This window comes from Leptidea sinapis, chromosome 4, assembly GCF_905404315.1.
Source record: "Leptidea sinapis chromosome 4, ilLepSina1.1, whole genome shotgun sequence".
Taxonomy (NCBI): Eukaryota; Metazoa; Arthropoda; class Insecta; order Lepidoptera; family Pieridae; genus Leptidea; species Leptidea sinapis.
The window spans coordinates 6,309,931-6,333,271 of NC_066268.1; the positions used below are offsets into that span (position 1 = coordinate 6,309,931).

The 23,341-nt window shown below is 34.9% G+C and overlaps 1 protein-coding gene across 1 annotated transcript in view; it reads left to right on the forward strand.

Annotated features, from left to right (window-relative positions):
• The first annotated feature begins 485 nt into the window (after positions 1-485).
• LOC126979744 (uncharacterized) overlaps positions 486-23,341 on the forward strand; it is an 84,116-nt gene continuing 61,260 nt past the window's right edge. Inside the window, exon 1 of the mRNA XM_050829253.1 lies at positions 486-594. The gene's annotated coding sequence lies outside the window, so the exon portion shown is untranslated. The remainder of the gene's footprint in view (positions 595-23,341) is intronic.

Sequence of the window (23,341 nt, forward strand, 5' to 3'; positions counted from 1 at the left end):
TTTTCAAGAATTATAGCGAACAAATAATTGGGACATAAGTATGTAACGGTGGATTTCAATAACGTATCTCTAGTTACGGATACATTGCTGTCACCGCTTTTAATAACCTATCTATCCTTAGTTTAACTTACTTTACTTAGTAACTTAAACTAAGGTTATTGAAAACGGCCGTAAATCTAAAAAGAGCGAAATAAGCATAGTATCAGATTTATTGCGCCATATCTGTGAAATGGTAGCACATTAATAATTTACATCAAAAAAATTTTAAAGAAAACATTTTTCAAAAAAACAAATGACATAGTTGACCATATAAGCAAAAAGTAGCACAAAGGCTATTTTCCAAAAATTTAACAGAGCGTATAAAGCATAATAAATTGTTATTTATTTTAAAGATATGGTAATGGCATAATGAATTTGAAGACAGAGTAAAAGTTGTGACTTGTGTGTTGGAGTGAAATTCCGTGGCCTCGACACTCGACAGTGGCAACAAGTCTGCGCAAGAGTACTATCGTGTTGTGTTTTGTTTTGTTCTGTGTGTGTTTTACAATTGTGTTTATGGATGTTTTTGTTTATGATGGATATCTATTGTTTATGGTAAGTTGTTATTGTTTATATTTGTCTTATAAATTTCGTTGTACTGAAACTTGTTACTTTAAATCAATGATTCTTTCCTGGTAAAAGGAAGTTTTAATTATGCATGAGACAAATTTCCCTATGTAAATGCAGTTGTCGAGTGTAAATAAGTTTTGGAGTCATTTAACAACAGAACACAAAATTTTCGTAGTAAGCTTCCCTTAATCCCTACTAATATTATAAATGTGAATGTAAGTTTGTTTTTTACGCTTTTACGCCGGAGCCACTGAACCGATTTGATGATATTTGGTACAGTAATAGACTAGAGCTTGGGAAAGGACATAGGACATTTTATCCTAGAAAAATTCCCGGTAACGGTTACCGCGGGATTTCTGAAAAATTGAAATTCACGTCGATGAGCTGTAACTAAACCGAAATAAGATTTATATAATATGTTGGAAACTGGAGCGTAAACGGGAACCGGAACTGGAATAGGACATGATATAAACTTCAATTCCAAACTTGTCTTATATAATTTTAATTTCTATATTTCTGTTTAATTGTATGTTAATCCTTGTTGAAATACCTGCATATTATCCTTTTATTATTAAACTGGATATAGTATGCTATCCTTAAGAGATAGACATATGCCATCACGGACTTCTCTGTAGAACGATATAAGATACACAATTCCACAATACATTATGTTGTTATATATTAAAGGGTTTAGACAGCGCTTTTGTTTAAAGTTCCCAGACGGCTTATTTTTTTTCCGACACAAAAATTCCTCCAACAAAAATCGTTGATGCATACAAAAATATATACATAAATTTAACAAATTATACACTAAAACCTACCCCGAGAACCACGCAATCCATTGATGACAACAGCATGAAAAACGGTGCAGTAGTTCTTGAGTTTGTTGCGAACACACAGACAGACAGACGCGGAGGATTTTGATCCCTTTTATTTCCTCAAGCCTCAAACTTTCATTTAGATGTCGCTAGTGACATAATGGAAAGGGGGGGGGGGCTAAGTGATTTGCCATCAAGTAAAACACAGCATGTTTTTATATCAGTCTACAACAGGTGATCCGACCCTCCATTGAATCATTTATAAAATACCGCCGAGGCGGATGTTTACTTCGTACGACTTTTACATTAGGGAAAGATGGATCGTCGTCCCGGCGGAATTTATTGATTACATTCCTGCAATAACGAATATACTTGAATAAGAGAAAAGTTGACCACAATACAATAGGTCGAGGAAAAAGTATTTTCTCAAATAATAGTACTCAAATAAAAACTTGTATTTCTTGGTGTACAACCTTCCTTAAAGGCCAGCCACGCTCCTATGATTCCTCTGGTGTTGCAAGAGAATGTAGGCGGCAGTATCACTTTATCAACCCTTTCGTTCGTTTGTCTTCAATTCCATAAAAAAAGCAAAAATCCATATAGTTCAGTTGGGATCTGTTAATACAGCCGACTTATAACTTTGCCCTTATACCTTCAGATTTCAATCAGTTTCGGCCTCCTCAGGATTCTTTAGAGAGTGCAGATAAACATCAAAATAGGACCGCCAAAAATACAAGTTGCGGTTAAGTCCAAAAATTAGTAGATAGAAGCTATATATCTTCGCGATATATCTAAGCGATAGAAATATATACATCTTCTTTATTTAAACGTGCAATTCTTGTATATATAGAAATATATAATCTGAATTTCGGAAACGGCTCCAACGATTTTAATGAAATTTAGTAAACAGGTAGTTTCTGGGGCGAGAAATCGATCTGGCTAGGTTTCAATTATAAAAAATGTAGTTTTATCCCTGTTTTAATGAGAAATAGCTTCAATAACATTAGTAGCTCAGATAGGACATTGGGTGATCCGGAAAGCAGAAGACCCGGGTTCGAATCCAGATGTCCTATTAGTTTTTTATTGTTCAAGGTTTGTACTTTCTAAAATCCGAGTAAGGCTCGGTCGTCCGGATATTTTATAATAAAGAGTGACAATAACATAACATATTGCAAAAACACTTGGTAAACGTCATGAAACTGCATCAGTTCGTAAAGGGGATTTGACATGTAGAGAAGAACTGATAAGAAACTCCCAGCTCATCTATAAATATTTCCTTCTTTTCAAGTTGAGTTTTTTATAAAAGCGTCTTACACTATTATTATAATATTTCTCTTTGGTATTCGAAAATTTCCTAATATTAGATAAATCGGTTAAAGATAATGGTTTAAATTTTAAATTAACATCAATTCCTGCCTTATAGACTATAGATGAAAATTATATAAATTAACAAAAAACTTATTTTCCAAATTGAATAATTCAATCAAATTAATGTATTGTCATCGGTCCTCGATAAATCTACGAAGTTTGAACTAAATCTGGCCGTTTTAAGTGGGTCAAAATCGCGCCCAAATGAGTTGGTTTGAAATAAACATATATACAGGTAAATCTAATTAAAAGCGTGTAAAGAAAGATTAATTTTTCCTATAAAATGCGAAGAAACTTTTCTCCAATTTAAATACAATGATAACAAAAGATTTAGTCTTAAGACCACAAACGTAATGTCAAACGTTATCTTAAAGCTATCAATGTCATGTTTGCTCACTTAGCCACTTTCTTCGGACGTCCGCTAAAGCGTGCACGATTACGTACACATTTTTAGTGTGCCACTATGTCATTGTTTTCTATCACCCTATGTACATACCCTATGTACATACCTATATACATACATATATCTAAATATATATATAAATTACGTGACACGTTGTTTGTCCGCGATGGACTCCTAAACTAATGAACGGATTTAAATGGGGATTACTTCATGGAGTACAGTTTTGTCCAACTTGAGAGATAGGATAGATTTTATTTCGATTTGGGACCCATAATTATTTTTATTTTCAATATTTTTTTTGTATGGACATATTTTCTATGGGAGGATTTAGTGACGCACGGTTTGACAGTTCCGCTGTGAAACAATTTCATTATAACAGCAGGGAGCATTTTTTACGAAATAATTCTTGATGTTTTGAAATATTATTGGCGAATTCTTATAAAACAGTATTTTTTTTATTATCTGCAGAACAACGTCTGTTGAGTCAGCTAGTATATATATATAATAAATGGTATTTTCTTTGATTAACGCGAGTGTAACACATTTAAATAAAACAACAATATTTTAGTAAACCTGACGTTTCAAGAACATTCCAGACCTCATTTTCAGAGGGACTGCAGATGAAATAAGTCAAAAATATTTAGTATAATATATATAAGTTTAGCGTCATTTGTTGCCTCGGAGGTGGTATTTACAGCAAATGTATTACAATAATTATTAATTTACAGATGGGTTTGGCAAAATTTACTGACAGTGTCCTTTTCTTTTTTGGTATGTGTAGTTTTGGATATTAATTTATAGGTTATGGATAATTTTAGACCGTCTTCTCTATTGAAATTTTGGTGTTTTTTAATTTCAATTTTTTAAATTCACGTCATTCAGCAGTCTTGGGGTCTATTCCCTTTTATCCGGTTCGACCAACCAGTCTTGAGGTCTATTCAAGAAAATGTATGAAAATCTATTTCAAAACGTTTTCTACGTACCTACATATATTTTTTATCCAAATGTTTTGTGTTCTTAAGTGTTAATTTCTACAATATTTGTCTTTAAACAATTCGACACGTGTTTCTCCTCTACACGAGGCATCCTCAGGAGATGTTGACTCGCCAAACTCTGGCACGAGATTTTACAATATTTTACATTTTGTTAAAAAAAGCGCAGAAGAAGAATGCTTGGAGAGCGTATGTAGATTCTCTTGCGCCGTTTCGTATTCTAAAGGAATTCACTTTTACAAAATAAATGCCTTTATGCCTTTTTTATTATACCTAGGTAAGAAAAAGGATGGCATGGAACAACTTTGCGTTGATTTCCAAGATTTAAACCAATAACCGTTAGACAATTTTTCTTTACCTATTAGGGCCAGGCCACAACACAGTTAGTACTTACAAAAAGTTAGTACTTAAGATGTTCAGTCTCATTTGCCCAGTAATTTCACTAGCTACGGCGCCCTTCAGACCGAAACACAATAATGAATAGGTTGTGTAGACATGCGATAAAGGATTCGAGCTCAGATAGTTTGATTTAATTACAATGAATTTAAATGAAAATTTTATCTTTGAAAATTAAATAGTTTCATTGCTACTGTTAACCAAGCCATGTGATATGTAAAAGAATAGTTGAATAACTGAAAATATGAATACTTAAAATGAAGACTTAAAAATATCCGGAACATTTTTATTAATCTCTAAAGCTTTCTATGTGAGGTATTTTTCTGGCATCAAGCCAACAGCCTTCGCTGTATCTTTCTATTACAAATGTTTTCCGACACTTTGACACTTTTACGATAAACTTTGAAACAAAATCTATCTCAGCAACTTTAAGCTTAGATGCTATATCATGTTTTTTCAAGACTAAATTAAAAATAGAGAAACACTATTTGTTTCACCTAATTTAGATAAGTATTTTCTTTGATTACGCGAGTGTTACACATTTAAATGAAACACTTTTTAAAATATTAAAACGCGTGTTACATTTTCGAGAGATCTGGAAACGTTAGGTTAGCTAAATTACCAATAAAAATGAAAGTTTTACGCAAAATCTACACGCGTTTTAATCCTACAATTGGCCTCAATAAAGTTCTCAAATTAACTATATTATTTTGTTTACTGTCAAAATAACACTTTATTTTATACGTATGAATGATTCAATCATTGTTTACATTCTTGCTGACAATCCTGAAAATTAAAAAGTTGAAATCAATTAGATTTCATATTTTTTTTAAATTGGTTGTGCAAAATTCTAATACTCTGTCTTATTAATAAACTCAATGTAAAGTTACTCCAAGTATAAAATTATTTCTCTCTGTCATGTAATTCTGTTGTGACAAAGCAACGATAAGAACAAAAAGTTTTAAATTTGGAATAACTTTAATTCGCGTTTATTAATAACACAGTAAGGGTGCAGACTGGATATTCGGCATCTTATTGGAGTATTCATCTATGGTCTATGCACCCCACTATCAGCTATTCTATTAGTAATTGTTACAATTTGACAGCGTGCAACTTTATTTGGCCTACATAGAGTCGTGTAGCATGTTATATTTTCAAATATTACTTATATATCAACATCATCATCATCAACCGGAAGACTTCCACTGCTCAACAAAGGCTTCCGCCAAAGATCGCAATTTTTTATGAAAATAAGGGTAAATAAGATAATTGATACGCCCTGCCCATTACAATGCAGTGCTGCTCAGGATTCTTGAAAAACCCAAAAATTCTGAGCGGCACTATATTTGTGCTTCTCACCTTGAGACATGAGATGTTAAGTCACATTTTCCCAGTAATTTCACTAGCTACGGCACCCTTCACACCGAAACACAATAATGCATACACATTACTGCTTCACGACAGAAAAAGGCATTGTTGTGGCAATCAAACCGGTATCCTATGCAGAGGAGCCTCCTACTACAATGTAAAGTTGCCCCTATATTTTCTAAAGTTACTTTCGCAAAAGCGCGAACAATCATTTTAAAATACGGCAGTCCTATGACTCACCTAACTTAACGCTTAGACTAAGACAATGCAAAGAAATTAATAAAAAAATATAAAATTTACATACAGAATGCGAAAATCTAGCCTTCATTTTCTTCTAGTAATCTAATTAAGATAATCCCGTTGTAATATTAAGTATTTAAGTAATTACTTACTAGGGTTGGAAAGGTCGTAAGCCTGTCGCAGAATTTGAAGTAGATCTTTCATTTTAATTTATTTAAGCACATGTTACTTTAATTAAACTTAGATTTGGAAATAATTATACCAATTACTGTTACAATAAATTTGTGGATGTTTAAAGTTATATATATTTGCTAGCTCTGCACCGTGGTTTCATCTGTGTTCAATATTTTTTGAAGTTATACTTCTTTACGAATGATGAGAGTGAATTTTTAAGATGCGCGCACTTCACTGTAACACAAAATAATAGGGTGAAGTTGGTTTCAAAAATTTTCTGACGTTTGCGACATTCTTTATTTTTTCGTTTCTTCGTCCACTATTAGGACAGGCAGAGGGTTCAAGCCTATACAGCCGTTTTCGTTAATAAATAATTATTTTACATTAAAAAGTTTATCTATCAGAAAAATCAATTTTCATCTACTGAGATTCGATCCCTCGACCTCGCGGTGTTTCGGCTTCGCAATCACAATAATTCAACCAATTACCGCATGATCATTGTTGTTGTTTAAATATCCGAACTATTATTAGTTAGAAGTATAAATCTTTCATCCATAATTTCAACGACTGTCTTAAGAATTTTCGATCAGGACACGTGTCCTGACGCGAATTTAACATTTTATACCCACCCCAAGAAAAGTGCTCAACACCGCTAAAGATGTTTTCACTTCAAAAAATTATTTGAGAGAAACAGAAAATGCATAATAAGTTACTACATTCTATTAATTGGCATTGATACAAAGACTGTTCCTGTTATTAATTCGCTCAGAAATACCATTGAAACTAGTCGCCAATTCGTCTCTTACTCTCCTAGCAACATCATTGAAATTTTTCACGGTAGTAAGAGACACTCAAGACAGAATCCTGTGGAGGCAGTTCATCTGTTCTAGATGGAACAATAATGCTGGTCACGATCCTCAAACATGAGGGACCGACCTCAGAGAGACTTTACCAGTGGGAGGATACCCTTGCACAGGATACCGGCTAGATTATGGGTACCACAATAGCGCCTTTTTCTGCAGTGAAGCAGGAATGTGTACTGTATTTCGGTTATTATTGCACCTGTGCACATTTTTTATGATCCTGCCCATTACAATGCAGTGCCGCTCAGGATTCTCGAAAAACCCATAAATTCTGAGTGGCACTACAATTGCGCTCATCACCTTAAGATATAAAATGTTAAGTCTCATCCAGTAATTTCACTAGCTACGGCGCCCTTCTGACTGAAACACAATAAATGCAGAAATAGGCACCGTCGTGGTACCCATAATCTAGTCGGCATCATGTGCAAAGGAGCCTCCCACGGGTAAAACATCTGCTAGAAACTGTATTACTCATAATGTTAACACCAGAAACAAACATAAACTTGATATGAATGCTACTCGGTTAAATCGAGTCAGTAAATCTTTTATTAGGCAATGTATACGATTTTACAACATGATCCCAGAAAATTTACAATGTGTTACGATATTCAAAAGAAATCTTCTCCTCCATCGATGAAATGAAAAAATACGAAGAAGCGATCTTATGTTTGCCAGAATCGGGAACATTAAACATAATAACTGCCCCATATAAAAACACCATCCGTTTTCTCCCTTACACGCGTTATAAATATGAGCAATAAGTCTGGCGTCAGATGATAAGCACTTTGCAAAATCAATGTCTTCCGAGTGACCTCACGACAAGTGACCTACTTCATACCGGTTCCAATGAACTTTTACTCGGTCTGCGCTTTCCGCCAAGAATCCTTAACATGGAATTCTGCTCATATTTTCTAAATGCCACTTGTATGAGTTGAATTATTTTACGAGAAAGGAGAATTAAATTCCAAAGTAACACTTTTTATTTTAAAGGTTACAGATTACAGAAATTACTTATAATGATAGGCTTTTGCCAATAACAGTCTTACACTTACCGTATTTTTTTAATTATATAGTTTAAGCAAAAAACGCATAAAGATAACAAAAAAAAGTAAGTATGTACTATTTTTTTATTGGCGCGAGTGTTACTCCATTCTGTATGTCTCTGTCTGTTTCTGGTATTTATTGTATAGTCATTATTTTTAAGCTATGCGTTATTGTGCGACAGCCTTTGTCCACTAGTAGGTCCAAAAACAAATTTTGACTGTTGACCGCAGCGAACAAGCCGAACGTAGCGTGCCGCGGCAGCAGCCGGCGAGTGCCAGAACCGAATCGGCCCTTGTTCACTAGTAGGCCCCAAAAACAAATTTGAATAGTAATAAATTATTTGTCCAGTACCTATTAAAGGTTGAGTACCTTTATAATTGTGCCAAAATTGATTGACGATTCATAAAATTTAATTTGCATTATTGGCACAAATATAAATTGCATTAAACTTTACATCATACTAAGCTAACAAGAAACGACGAACGAAGCCAAAGCAATTTATAGCAATGACGCTACAAACTTGAAGTAGTAACTTGTTTCTAGTTTTAACCTGATTGGATATAGGCGAGAACTGTTCCAGTGACCGAATTTTGCCAATAGTTTTCGCATTGACTCATTGATACATAAATTATAACTTTATATTATTAAAGAGATCGAATCAGAAAAGAGGAGATCCGTATGAGAACTAAGTCACTGACATAGTCGAAATGATTGCGAAACTGAGGTGGCAGTGGGCAGGGCACATAGTTCCACGGACAGATGGCCGTTGGGGCAGTAAAGTCCTCGAATGGCGACCATGTACAGGAAGACGCAGTGTTGGTAGACCCCCCACAAGATGAACCGATCTGTTCAAGATCGCCGGAATACGGTGGATGAGGGCAGCGTAGGACCGATCGTCGTGGAAATCTTTGGGGGAGGCCTTTGTCCAGCAGTGGACGTCCTCCGGCTGATGATGATGATGATTATTAAACACTAGCTGACCCGACAGACGCTGTTCTGTCAATAGAAAAAAAATGATACACCTAAGTATTCGGGTGTAATATTATATTCTAAAGTCATCGGAAATTAATGATTTCATAATATGTAGTAATAAAGTGATAAGGTGTAATATCGTATAATGTGTTAACAGCTTTTACATTACCGCTTTATAATCGTTAATTTTTATCCTTAAGAGATAGACACTGAAACTGGGCGTCATTAATAGAGCACGGCAATACTTCAAGCCGGCACACATACTAGCGCTCTACAAAGCGCAGGTCCCACAACACATGGAGTATTGCTGTCATCTCTGGTCTGGCGCACCCCAGTATCAGCTCGATCCATTTGACCGCGTGCAATGCAGAGCAGCTCGAATTGTCGGGGACCCAGTGCTCTGTGAACGGCTGGATCACTTGGCGTTGCGTAGAGACGTCGCTACATTGTGTGTCTTCTACCGCATTTATCACGGGGAGTGTTCCGAAGAGCTGTTTAACCTGATTCCTGCCGCCGAATTCCACCTTCGCACGACACGCTACAAGTTAGGATATCATCCTCACCATCTGGATGTGTGGCGGTCCTCCACAGTGCGGTTTTCAAGGAGCTTTCTTCCACGTACTACAAAGCTGTGGAATGAGCTTCCTTGTCCGGTGTTTCCGGGACCATACGACATGGTTACCTTCAAAAAAAGCGCGTACACCTTCCTTAAAGGCCGGCAATGCTCCTGTGATTCCTCTGGTGTTGCAAGAGATTGTGGGCGTCGGTGATTACTTAACAACAGGTACGCTCGTTTGTCCTCATATTCCATAAAAAAAAATTACATATGCCATCGCGGACTTTTCTGTAGACCTATATAAGATAAACAATTCTACCATAAATTATTTTGTTATATCTCAATGGGTTTAGGCAGCGTTTTTGTTTAAAGCTTACAGATGGCTTATTTTTTCCGACTTATATGCTAAAACCTTCCTCAAGAATCAGGCTATGTACATGTAGCGATGTAAAGTAATCAATAGGTAAAAGTGATCGCGGAAAACTTAAAAAACACAATAATTTGCTTGTATTTTGAAATGACAAATAAATGGGCATATCATTCGCGATATGATAGCGGAAGCAAAAGTGTTCTTAAAGACAATGTCCACACACTTTTCTCCTTAGTCGCGTCACTGTCCGAATAAAAACTGAACTGAATAAATATTTTGAATAGCTGCTTAGTGACCAAGAATATTTTAAATAGCTGGAGTAAATGCGGCAATGTATAAATATATCGCAGCTTACGGTGTTGTTTGTAGTATTCTCCGTATTTAGGCTTTGTTTTTATACCACGTGATTTGTCTATTCAAATACAAATATTTTTTTCAAAATAGGATATCGGAATCGTTTTCCTTCCGCCGCGACCCCGCTCTCGCCTCTCGCCTCCTCACGTCGCGCGTGCGACACAAGCACATCTCACCTATACATGTAGTTATAAACCTACCTTGGCTGAAACCGACTCAAAATAACAATAATCGTAATTAGAATTAGATTAATTAATTAGATTGTATTAAACTCGTAATTATTTTAATAATTTTTAGTGCATACTATCTATTGTTTTGGAATAGCGTTTTTTAAGTTATTGCTCGTTAACATTCATGCTGCCAGTTCTGGGTGCTTTGGACCATTCCTTTTTTCAATACGTCCCCAATTTGGTCGAAGAATGTTCGTTTCGTTCGAATGCTCGACAAAGAACGAGGTCTCCCGTGACCGACTTGCCCACACACACTTGCTATATATATTTATTAAGTCATTATTTCTTCACTCATTCGCTCCACATGTCCAAACCATTTGAGCATTCCTTTCTCAATCTTTGTCACATCATTTTTCAGATTTCATTTGCTTCATGTGATAAAAGCATTCTCCATAATGACAACAACCCCAATAGCTGCATCGTTCTCTATAAAACATTAATTATTGTCAACCTGATTGGATTTTCGTTCAGTGCTGAAAATCTAATTAACTTTAAACGGGGTGCAATATGATTTACATATAGAGATTGCAGCAATTTTTGGAAACGTTGTATATTTTTAAATGAATGAACCCACTTTTCATATTATCTCAATCTCAGATAATTTTTAATCAAGTATCAACAAATACCTATTTGTATTTTATTTTTCCATCTGTTCTTTTTTCTCAGCAAAGTTTGGAACATCAACCACGTCTATGTAAATACCTTCCTTTTCAGCGGATTCTGACTCATGCTAATAAACTCTTAGATAATTATGACATGAAGAAAAATTACAAGAATAATGATTTAGTACTGGGCGGTATAATGGAAGCGTGATTCTTGAGGAAGGTTTTTGTATATAATTTGTTAAGATTTTCTATACATTTTTAAACATTAAAAGTAAAATGTTCCTGGGTTTCCGCCATTTCATTTTACTGATATTTTCATTTTATATTCTATTTAAAGTTTTCACTCATTAAACAAAATAATTGAAAATGAGATATTGAAAATGCATTATTAATTACCACATACCAATATGACGTTGTTATTGAATATTAACGAATATGGCTGTATGTGCTCGAACCCTTTGCCTGTCCTGATAATGGACGAAGAAACCAAAAACCTGATGGTACAGAAACGTTACGCCATCTTGCCATAACGGACTTCCGGTTCCGTTGCATTGTCGTCCAGTTACCTGTGTTACCATAGTGCGCCTAAAGAAGTTTTACTTAAAAAAAAAACAGACGGGTTAGTAAAATCCTAACAGGATTGTTCTTTCCTTTATATTAAATAAAAACAAACCCCGATAACTATAATTTGACCTTGTACACAACTTGAACTATTTTCCGCTTATGTTATTAAGTAGTTGACCCAAACTATGTCTCTATAAGATAAGTTCTTTCGTAGATTAACAAAAGTTCTTCATAACTTTCGAATTGTTTTACATTACTTTTTCTTTTTGTATTAGCCTTCATAATTTTATTAATACATTTGGCACGTTTGCTTACCGCGTTAACTTAATAAGGAGAAACCGTAACAAATGCATATTATTAAAAGTTAATAGAAATATTATGAGTACTTCTATTTTAAGATACATGCATACTCTGAATCAAATTCTTCACGTATTTATCTGGAAATATCCGAAATATATAATATAAACCTACTACTACTCGACTAAGTCGAGTCAGTAAGTCTTTTGTGGGGCGATGTATATGATTTTACTACAAGATCCCAGAAAATGTTAAAAAAATGTATTATGAATAGACTTGTTAAAAGAAGTTTATGTGGTCAATGTTACTATAACATAAATTTCCTTCTGATATCACAGATTGGGAATGGAGCGTCTGCCCTAGTCTTTTAAAATTATAAATTCGATTCTATCGAAATTTTATTTAAGATTAAAGAAACCTGCTTAGTTTCTTTCCATTCTTCTCAGGTCTAAGGCATTCATTTCCGAATAGGTAGTAGTTTTTGACTTTCAATAAGACGTGATTTCATATCCTATTTTAAATTATATACATTTTAATTTGAATTCGAATCTAACTCCGTACATCCATTGAAATAGCTTTCGCACTTGACGGGTTTCAAAGGTGAATTGGTGATCACCGATATCGAACACAAACCGCTCAGTTATGTACAATTCATGTCTGTTGATTGGTTATTAGTTTTTCTGTCGGTTCCACTTTCGGAATTCCTGTATCATGCGTCGATAGCCACCTTTCACTGTTCAAACTGAATACGTTCGGTCACTCTCGACTGAGTTCTCGAAAATATACAATATTCCTCAACATTTTTGAAGTTATACTTCTTAGGCGCGTTATGAAAAAATGATGAGAGTGTAATTTTAAGATCACTGTAATAGAAATGTAACAGGGTGAAGTTAGCTCCAATAATTTTCTAACGTTTGCGTCATTCGTTGTTTTTTTTTTTGGTTTCTTCGTCCACTATTAGGGTAGGCAAAGGGTTCAAGCCCATACAGCCGTATTCGTTATTTAATTGTCAAAGATATCGTTCCAAGATTTTCACAAAATTGTTCTTTCTAAAAATGTAGAATAGCGCGAGGAATAAATCATTTTAAAGATTTTTGCTTCGTTAGGCCAAAGAAGTATAACTTCTTGCGTGCATATATAATTACACACACACTTTTTTTATTTAGAGGTTAATTTTTGGAATATTTTTTTGTTTAGTAAACAGAATAAATACGAATTTTGCTGATACAAATAATCTGTTCTTGTCAACGGTTGCATAATTGAAAAGTAAAAGTAATTATATTTTTAACGATCAACTTCTCTCGGTTCGGCTCGACTCGGTTGAACTAGTTCCGCATATATTATAACACTAGAAATAAGGTATTGCTTGTAACTAATTCTAGTAGGCTTCATAAGATACATAATAGCTTTAAGGGTAAATGTATACACTTCTTTAATAAAGTCCCAGCCACTGTTCAGGCATTATCTATAAATAAATTTAAATGTTTTATAAAAAAATGGCTCTGTCGTAAATCCTATTACTCCACTGCTGACTATCTAAATGATCGGACAGCCTGGGACTAGATTGTGATTATTTTATAGCGACTGTACAATGTTGTATATTTTTATTGAAAAGAGCGCATAAAAAAAGAATGCTGGGAGAGTTTCTGGCGCCGCTTCTTCTCTCTCAGAGCGCCATTTGTTTCCGAAGCGGTAGTAGTATCTAGTAGTATAAGAAATGACATCAAAAAGAATTCTAAAGGAATCAATTTTGAGAAAATAAATGTCTTTATGCCTTTATATAGAAGCGTTATTTTAGTAGAATTAGTGTAAAAATGAGTATTAATTTTAAGTCAATTGCTGAATTGAGTCAATTACAAAAACCTTTTTTTAAATCCAACCATAAACTTCGCAAAATTCTCTTTTTACACGATTTTTATTAGCTTCACCTGTATGTTTGTAACCATCTAATTTGGGCGCGATTTTGACCCACTTTAAACGGCCAGATTTCGTTCAAGCTTCGTAGATTTATTGAGAAGCGATGACATTACATAAATTTGATAGAATTATTTCATCTTTCAATTTGCAAATTAAGATTTTTGTTAAATGTTTATTATAATATTCATCTATCTTCGGTAAGGCATGAAATGATGTAAATTTAAAATTTCAACCATTATCTTGAACCGATTTATCTAATATTAGGAAATATTCGAATACCATAGAGAATTTTTAATGCAACAATGCAAATAATACTAGATACTAACTAAAAAGTAAAATCCTTTAGTTCACTTTTCTACAAGAAGCGTGTTTTTAGTTTTTTTTTAACTACTATTTACTAACGATCAACTTCGGCTGGGTGAACTACTTAGTAGTAGCTTTATTTTAGAAGAATTAATGTAATATAATTTTTAGGTAAATTGTTAATTCCATTAATTTTGCAATTTGCTCTTATTATAACTTTTTTTTATGGAAAAGGAGGACAAACGAGCGTACGGGTCACCTGGAGTTAAGTGATCACCCTCCCCACATTCTCTTGCAACCCCAGAGGAATCACATGAGCGTTTCCGGCCTTTAAGGAAGATGTACGCGCTTTTTTTGAAGGTACCCATTACGTATCGTCCCGGAAACACAAGGAAGTTTGTTCCACAGCTTTATAGGACCACTGTGGAGGACCGCCACACATCCAGATGGTGGGGATGATATCCTAACTTGTGGCGTGTCGTGTGAAGGTAGAATACGGCGGCAGGAATCAGGTGAAACAGCTCTTCGGAACACTCCCCGTGATAAATGCGGTAGAAGAGACACAATGAAGCGACGTCTCTATATAGTTGTATAACTATATATAGTTGAACGTATAGCCAACATACTTACTTTCACAAATTTTATATTCGTATGGATCTTGTCAAACAATTTCCGCTCTCGTATTTTGGTGTGAATTTATAATTTCTCAGTTCAAGGCTAGGCGAGAGAGAAACTTTATGTAAATGATTAAACACAACCTGACCATAACATTGACACCCAACGCAAAATAAGCCTTCATTTTAATTACAACAGAATTTTTAAACGGTTTTTTATTAGTGGGAGGCTTCTTTGCATAGGATGTTGGCTAGATTGTGGGTACCACAACGGCGCCTATTTCTGCCGTGAAGCAGTAATGTGTAAGGATTACTGTGTTTCGGTCTGAAGGTCTCCGTAGCTAGTTAAATTACTGGGCAAATGAGACTTTACATCTTATTTGTCAAGGTGACGAGCGCAGTTGTAGCCACTCAGAATTTTTGGGGTTTTTCAAGAATCCTGAGCGGCACTGCATTGTAATGGGCAGGGCGTATTAATTACAATCAGCTGAACGTCCTGCTCGTCTCGTCCCATATTTTCATAAAAAAAAAAAACAAATAAATATAAGCAATCTTGGGAAGACAAAACTATTGAGTGCCCCACCGCCGCTGAAAGTTCGAATTTGAACGAAAAAAGTAGGAGGTTCTCAATTCGATCGGATTTTTTTTTATGTATGTACACGGATTACTCGGAGATTTATGATCCGATTTACGTAATTCTTCCTTAGTTCGATGCGGAATAGATGCCATTTGGTTCAATAAAAATTTTATATCGTTTGGCCCAGTAGTTTTCATTTTATGAACATTTTTTATTGAAATTTTTGTCTACCTGGATGATATAATTGTTTTTTGTGTATTGATTTTTTAGGAGTTTTCATTTAGGTTGTTGATATATTATTATTATTTACTGACGCTAAAACGTAAAAAGTAAAAAAAACTATGTTTAAAAAAAAAACGACTTAAGAAACTGATGATACTTTTCAGTTTTTCAAGTCGGTTTTTTTAAACGTAATTTTTTATTCCAATTAGTTGTCGATGCATAGGAGATTAATTCATGTCGGCCCCTCTCAAACTAATTTTCACTATCACGCTCCTAAGTCTTAATTTGAAATCTTAGTTTAAGGATTGGTCTCCGCTGCGTAAGCCCAAGGTGGCGTACTCGAGCCAGTCTCGAACAATGTGTGACGTTGACGTGCCACATGTTCTGTTAAACTTTGCTAATAATTTAAACCAAGATGCCGACTTGCGTAGTTACACTTTGTAATAATAATACTACAAGATTTAAGAAAGACATTGGGATCTCATATCATCAGTACTTTGTATTTTATTCATTTCAATGTAAAATAACACGAAGCGCTTGTTACAAAATTTAAAAGACGCTATTGAGTGTCAAAATGCCACGCACACAAGCGTCTAATAGTGCCGTAATAAAAAAGCTATTGTTCTTAGGTAGTGCGGTATCTAGTTATCGCAGCTGAGACCAATCCTCAATATAAGTTCGAAACAAATAGCGCTGCTACTTTAACGAAGTATAATAGTAACCCAAAAACAGGTTTGTATATAATATTTGTTTATAAAACTTTCTACAATATTTCATGTTAGCAATGTGGGTTACACATAGGTTGTTTTCCTGACCTGTCGCGGTGACTAAGCTCACAGCCTGTAGTTTGGCACGCGTACGGAACACTGAATGAATAAAGATTACTGTAATTCATATTGTGCTTTATTATATACATTGTAGCTTTTATGGTATGCGTCGTTAAAGATCACTGGTGGGACGGTCATTGGCCATTTGCCGGCTAGATAATTAGAATAACGGCGCATTTTTTTCCCACTCATGAAAATAAAGTGGGCAAAAACTTTAATTGTGTTTTTTTAGGGTTCCGTAGCCAAATGGCAAACATCGGAACTCTTATAGATTCGTCAGGTCTGTCTTTCTGTCCGTCCGTATGTTACAGCCACTTTTTACCAAAATTATAAGAACTATACTGTTGAAACTTTGTAAGTAGATGAATTCTGTGAACCACATTAAAGTTTATATTATACCTAGAACTGAAACTCAACAATTTTTTTCATCAAACCCATACGTGTGGATAGGTCTTCAAAAACGATATTGAGGTTTCTAATATTATTTTTTTCTACACTAAATAGTTTGCGCGAAAGACACTTCCAATGTGGTAAAATGTAAAGTGTGTGTCGCCCGTGTAACTTTTAAAATAAGAGAATCATAAAACTAAAAAATTATATATTATGATGTCCATTACCATGCAAACTTCCACCGAAAATTAGTTTGAACGAGATTTAGTAAGTATATTTTTTTTTAATACGTATAAATGAGGAGAGCTCATTTGCACTGTATGATTTGGAACAAAGTTTTTGCCTTTTTCATTTCAATAAATTAATACAATTTTCCTTCCTATATAACTTTAATATTATGTTATTCGCTGCTACGGAACTCTTCATGGGCGAGTCCGACGCGCACTTGGCCGCTTTTTTACAAGATTAAAGCCGTCATCTGTCAATCTACCAATGACTGCACGTTTCATACAATCGAATGAATCGGTTTTTTCTTAGAGAGTTTCACTAGGCTGCTCTTGCACCTACCAAACCTATGCAAAGAAGCCTCCTAATGAAAGCTTGTGGTATTAAAGCCGTTAAAGTGTGGGTAGTTGCGAAACTAACTGTCGCCTTAAATAGTTATTTATTGTGGGCGGAATCACTATTTATTGGTTATTGGAAAAGTAGAAGCAATTTATTTCCAGCTAGTGAAATTGCAACGTGACGTAAACAAACACATAACCCTTGGACTGAATGTATTTGATCCTTTGAATAATTTACTGAACGTGACCAAAACCGAATGGCTTGCTACAAAGTTTAATAGCATAAATTAGATTTAATTTAGTTTTGTATGGTCGTGTGCGTAGAAAGAGTTGATATTATATTATTAAAATTGCAATCAGTTTTGACTGAATAATATGCCGACGTACCTGAGATTCCTAGGCGCAATGGTGTTCAGCTGGGGGCCCCAGCTAGGCCTCTAGGAACTCCTGGTGCTAAGGTGCGTGTTACTTCCTCTCGACGTGTGTAGGAAAAGAGTTTTGCGTTGCGTTACACCGTGAACTTATTGTGATTAGATCGTTGACCACTGATTCTGTATAAATTTACAATTTTTTTTTTATGGAATAGGAGGACAAACGAGCGTACGGGTCACCTGACGTTAAGTGATCACCGCCGCCCACATTCTCTTGCAACACCAGAGGAATCACAAGAGCGTTGCCGGCCTTTAAGGAAGGTGTACCCGCTTTTTTTTGAAGGTACCCATGTCGTATCGTCCCGGAAACACCGTACAAGGAAGCTCATTCCACAGTTTTGTAGTACGTGGAAGAAAGCTCCTTGAAAACCGCACTGTGGAGGACCACCACACATCCAGATGGTGGGAATGATAACCTAACTTGTGGCGTGTCGTACGTAGGTGGAATAATATGCGTTTTGGGTTGGAATTGTTTTGCTCGGTGACAATTTGGTTATATTATTATGTGGTGCAAGAGACAACTGTCATTAAGTTAACCTCTTGCGGCTCCCAATATACTTTCTACCGATACAGATAAATTATTACCTTCTACTGTCAGTAATTAGCTTTCAATAATAATATGAAGTTGTCCCAATATACCCGATAAGTCATTCTTATCGCCTTATGTTGGGACGCGTGAATTGCAATTTACATACAAACTTCTATCGCTTGTAAGCTATACATCGTCCCATTGACAGACAGCGTGTACGTATAAGGTGAGTTAGCGTCGATAAGTTTATTAGGACAGGAAAGTCAACGATATTTACGATTTTTTATCTCAAGTAGGCCACAACCGGATATGAATGAACGGACTGAATTTTGGGAATGGCCGTAAATCACACCCTGACTCACACACACACACCCTCACCTATCTATCACTCACAAAGTCACCGATAGTTACGATTTTTATCTCCAGTAGGAGATAGACTGAATATTGGGAACGGTTGTTAGATGACAATGCGTCTATTATCTATTGTATCACAGGAAAATCCTAGGCGCTATAAATTTGCCATAACCAATTAAGTACAATTCCTTAAAATGCAGTGTTGCTATCGATTCTTGATTGAAAAGTTCTTTTTTTTATGCAAAGAGAGAACAATCACAGGAGCGCTGCCGGCCTTTAAGGAAGGTGTACGCGCTTTTTGTGACAGTACCTATGTCGTATCGACTCGAAAGTAATACGTGGAAGAAAGCTCCTTGAAAACCGCACTGTTGAGGACCGCCACACATCCAGATAGTGGGGATGATATTCTAATTTGTGGCGCGTCGTGCGAAGGTTGAATACGGCGGCAGGAGTCAGGTCAAACAGCTCTTCGAAACACTCCCTGTGATAGATGCAGTAGAAGTTCTATACAGCATCACAATTGCGCTCATTACATTGAGCTACAAACATACATAATAAACCTACTTTAAAATACAGTAGCTAATAAGTGACCACAAAATTTTCTGTGCAACATTTTGAAGTAGGTTGTAACTATTAGAAAATATATTTAGTATTGCTATTAGAACAGGCAATAATTTAAGTACTGTATGCTATAGCCTTAAATTAAAGATTGAAGCGTGGTCGCAAAGTGCGGCAACTAATACTACGCCCAAGTGGGCGTACTCGAGCCAGTCTCGAACAGTGAATGTGTGACGTTGACGTGCCACATGTTCTGTTATACTTTGCTTTTAATAATTGAAACTAAAATGCCGGGTTGCGTAGTAAAACTATGTAAAATAGTACAACAAGAAATAAGAAAGACACTGGGATCACATATCATCATTATTTTATTAATTTCAATGTAAAATAACACGAAGCGTATGTTACAAAATTTGAAAGATGCCATTGAGTGTGAATATGCCACGCACATAAGCAGCCCCTATTAGATAATAGTTGCCGTAATAGAAAGCTATTGTTCTTCGATAGTGCGGTATCTAGTTGGAGCGCATCGGAGACCAAACCTTAATCTAAGGTTATTACTTTCATGTTAAACATAGTACCAACTCAAAAATATTTTATATATATAGAAGCACTACCCGTTCCGGCCCGCTTCGCTGGGCGAATTTTAAATGAAAGTAAATTAAACAATAAAAAATGAGTAGCCATAAACCATCTAGGATAAAATTCGCATTGAATGGTCGTAGTTTCATGTCGATACGTTCAGTGGTTTAGACGTGAAAGAGCCTCAAACAAAGACCATTTTCATTATATATATACTAGTGGACCCGACAGACGTTGTCCTGTACACACGTCTTAAATTTGAAAAATAGGTCCATCCGTTGGGAGGAGTTCACTTACATACACATGAGTAGGAGAATTATATTATATGGACGGAATTGAGAATCTAAACCAATCTCAAATTCACTGGAGAACACAAAAAGTCATCAAAATCGGTCCAGGCGCTTAGGAGGTAGTTCAATTGTGAATCCAAACTATTCTCGAATCCACCTGAAGACACACACCGATATCAAATTCACTGGAACACACAAAAAAATCATCAAAATCAGTCCAGCCGTTTAGGAGGTAGTTCAATTGTGAATCTAAAGCATTCTCGAATCCACCTGAAGACACACAGAAAGTTTTATTAAAATCGGTCCAGCCATTTAGGAGGAGTTCAGTTACAACAGACGCACAAAAGAAATATATATATATATTAAGATATCAATTCCCTGTGCTGTCACCTGTCATGAATGCTACTAACATGCAGAGCATTCCGTTACACGAGTTTTATGAGAAAATTCCATCATAAGATTTAATTTTCCAAACATTATGTTGTGCGGCGTAGATATCAGGTAATATATCAGGAAAAAAATAACTGCAAAATATTGTACAGGAAAAGTAGATTATTTATTGGCTTATATAACGGATAACTAAATCACAAAATATTATGTTGCCAAAATTTATAACGGTCTACTTTTTTGCTAGGAACGCTCACGTAAGACCAGCTTACGTGCTGTTAAATATTAATATAGATTGAGTTTCTTTTTATCATAAAAAAAAGGGACGAGACGAGCAGGACGTTCAGCTGACGGTAATTTATACACCCTGCCCATTACAATGCAGTGCCGCTCAGGATTATTGAAAAACCCAAAAATTCCGAGCGGCACTACAATAATTGCGTTCGTCACCTTGAGACATAAGATGTTAAGTCTCATTTGTCCAGTAATTCTACGGCGCCCTTCAGATTAAAACTACATTATAACGGTTTCACCGTAGAAATAGTTGCCGTTGTGATACCTAAAATCTAGCCGGCATCCTGTGCAAAGGAGCCTCCCACTGGTAAACCTTCTTGTACAACCCTCTTTTGAATCCTTTCTCGATCAAAACTTTTCGATAGCCATCTGGGTTTATTGATAATTTTTTTAGCCGCGACTTCGAGCGAGTGCAGTAGTTATAATTCTAGTTAGGCGCTTTATGAAAAAATGATGAGAGTGAAATTTGAAGATGCGCGCGCATCATTGTAATACAAAAATAACAGGGTGAAGTTGGTTCTTAAAATTTTCTGACTTTTGCGACATTCGTTATTTTTTTTTATTGTTTCTTCGTCAATTATTAGGATAGGCAAAGGGTTCAAGCCCGTACATCCATATTCTTTATTTAATAATTAATTGTCAAAGCCATCGTTGCAAGATTTTTACATTATTGATTTTTGCTTTGTTAGGCCAAAAAAGTATAACTTCTTGCGTGCATACATAAGTACACACACACTTTCCTTAATATAATATTCACTTTGCAAATAATACACAACAAACTGCTGCGGTTAATACATTATTATAAGCTACCAACTATAGAACTTATATCCTCCCTTTTCATCCCCACACAGGTCTAAATTTTAAAAACGCTTGAACAAATATTTATATATTTCTTATCAAGTGCCTTAACACAAATTTTCATGGTGTTATCTTTGATAATGATGAATTTTCATAAAAATATCCACCCCCTATTTTAATCGCGCCAAGCCTTTTATTCGCGATGAAGGTAGCCTATGTCCTTTCTCAAGCACTTGTCCACCAATGTACTAAATTTCATCAAAATTGGTTCATTGGTTTAGGCGTGAAAGCGTAACAAACAAACCTACATTCACATTTATAATATTAGTAGGGATTAATCACACAACCTTGGTTCCTGAATTATTAATTAGACTTTTTTCAATAAGAAAATTATTGAATTAGGCATTATTATTATGATTATTTGCGGAAATCCATAATAATCCAAATATTATGCTATTTGTCATTAATCAACTCGACACGTTATTAACTTATTAGTGACATATAATTCCTGCCTTAAAGATGATAGATAAAAATTATATAAATTAACAAAAAACTTATATTGCAAATTGGAAAATGGAATAATTTTATCAAATTAATGTATTGTCATCGATCCTCGATAAATCTAGGAAGTTTGAACGAAATCTGGCTGTTTAAAGTGGGTCAAAATCGCGCCCAAATGAATCATTTACAAACAAACATACATACAGGTGAATCTAATAAGAAACGTGTAAAAAGATTATAATAATCGTGCAACACCTGCTCTTAAGATGAGAATTTAAATGTGATACTTTCACTCACACTATCCGAGCGATTAGTAACAAGGGACTTCACACATCTTGCCGCAGTGATACAAAGAACCTGGTTAAAATTTGAATGAAATATAATTCATATAGAACAGAATAGAAACACTTTATTAGCATACAAAAAACACTCACACAAAAACAGAACAATTTACAATATTAATTAAAATCTTAAAATACTAAATTAAATACCGTAACACTATTATAAAGATTAAAATTAAAGTTATAAAAATAACAGTGTGAGCGTGATTCCCTGCTAAAAGGAGCTGTCTCAGTATATTGTTGGTCAGTGCAGAAGACACCAACACAACAGTGGTTTTCAGCAGCCCCTCGTGATATTTGGAGTAGACATTTGCATTAGTCTTCCCATTGTTATTAATTTGTGAAGGTAGGTATCAAAGGGATTAACTAAATATTATACATATATTCTTTTTCGTGTTTCTTAATTTATAGTGTAATAAAATAAAAATAAATAAATAATTGTAATAATAATAAATATTAAATCATAGTATAATCTGTGCGTAGCTGTATATAATATAATAAAGGTGTCATTAGGTACTATAAATGAGATATATATTACTATATATTGGTGAACATTAAATGTACATAATAAAAATACAGAATTGTGTTAATTAATAAGATACATTGCATATCAAGGATAATTATTATATAATGATTCTAA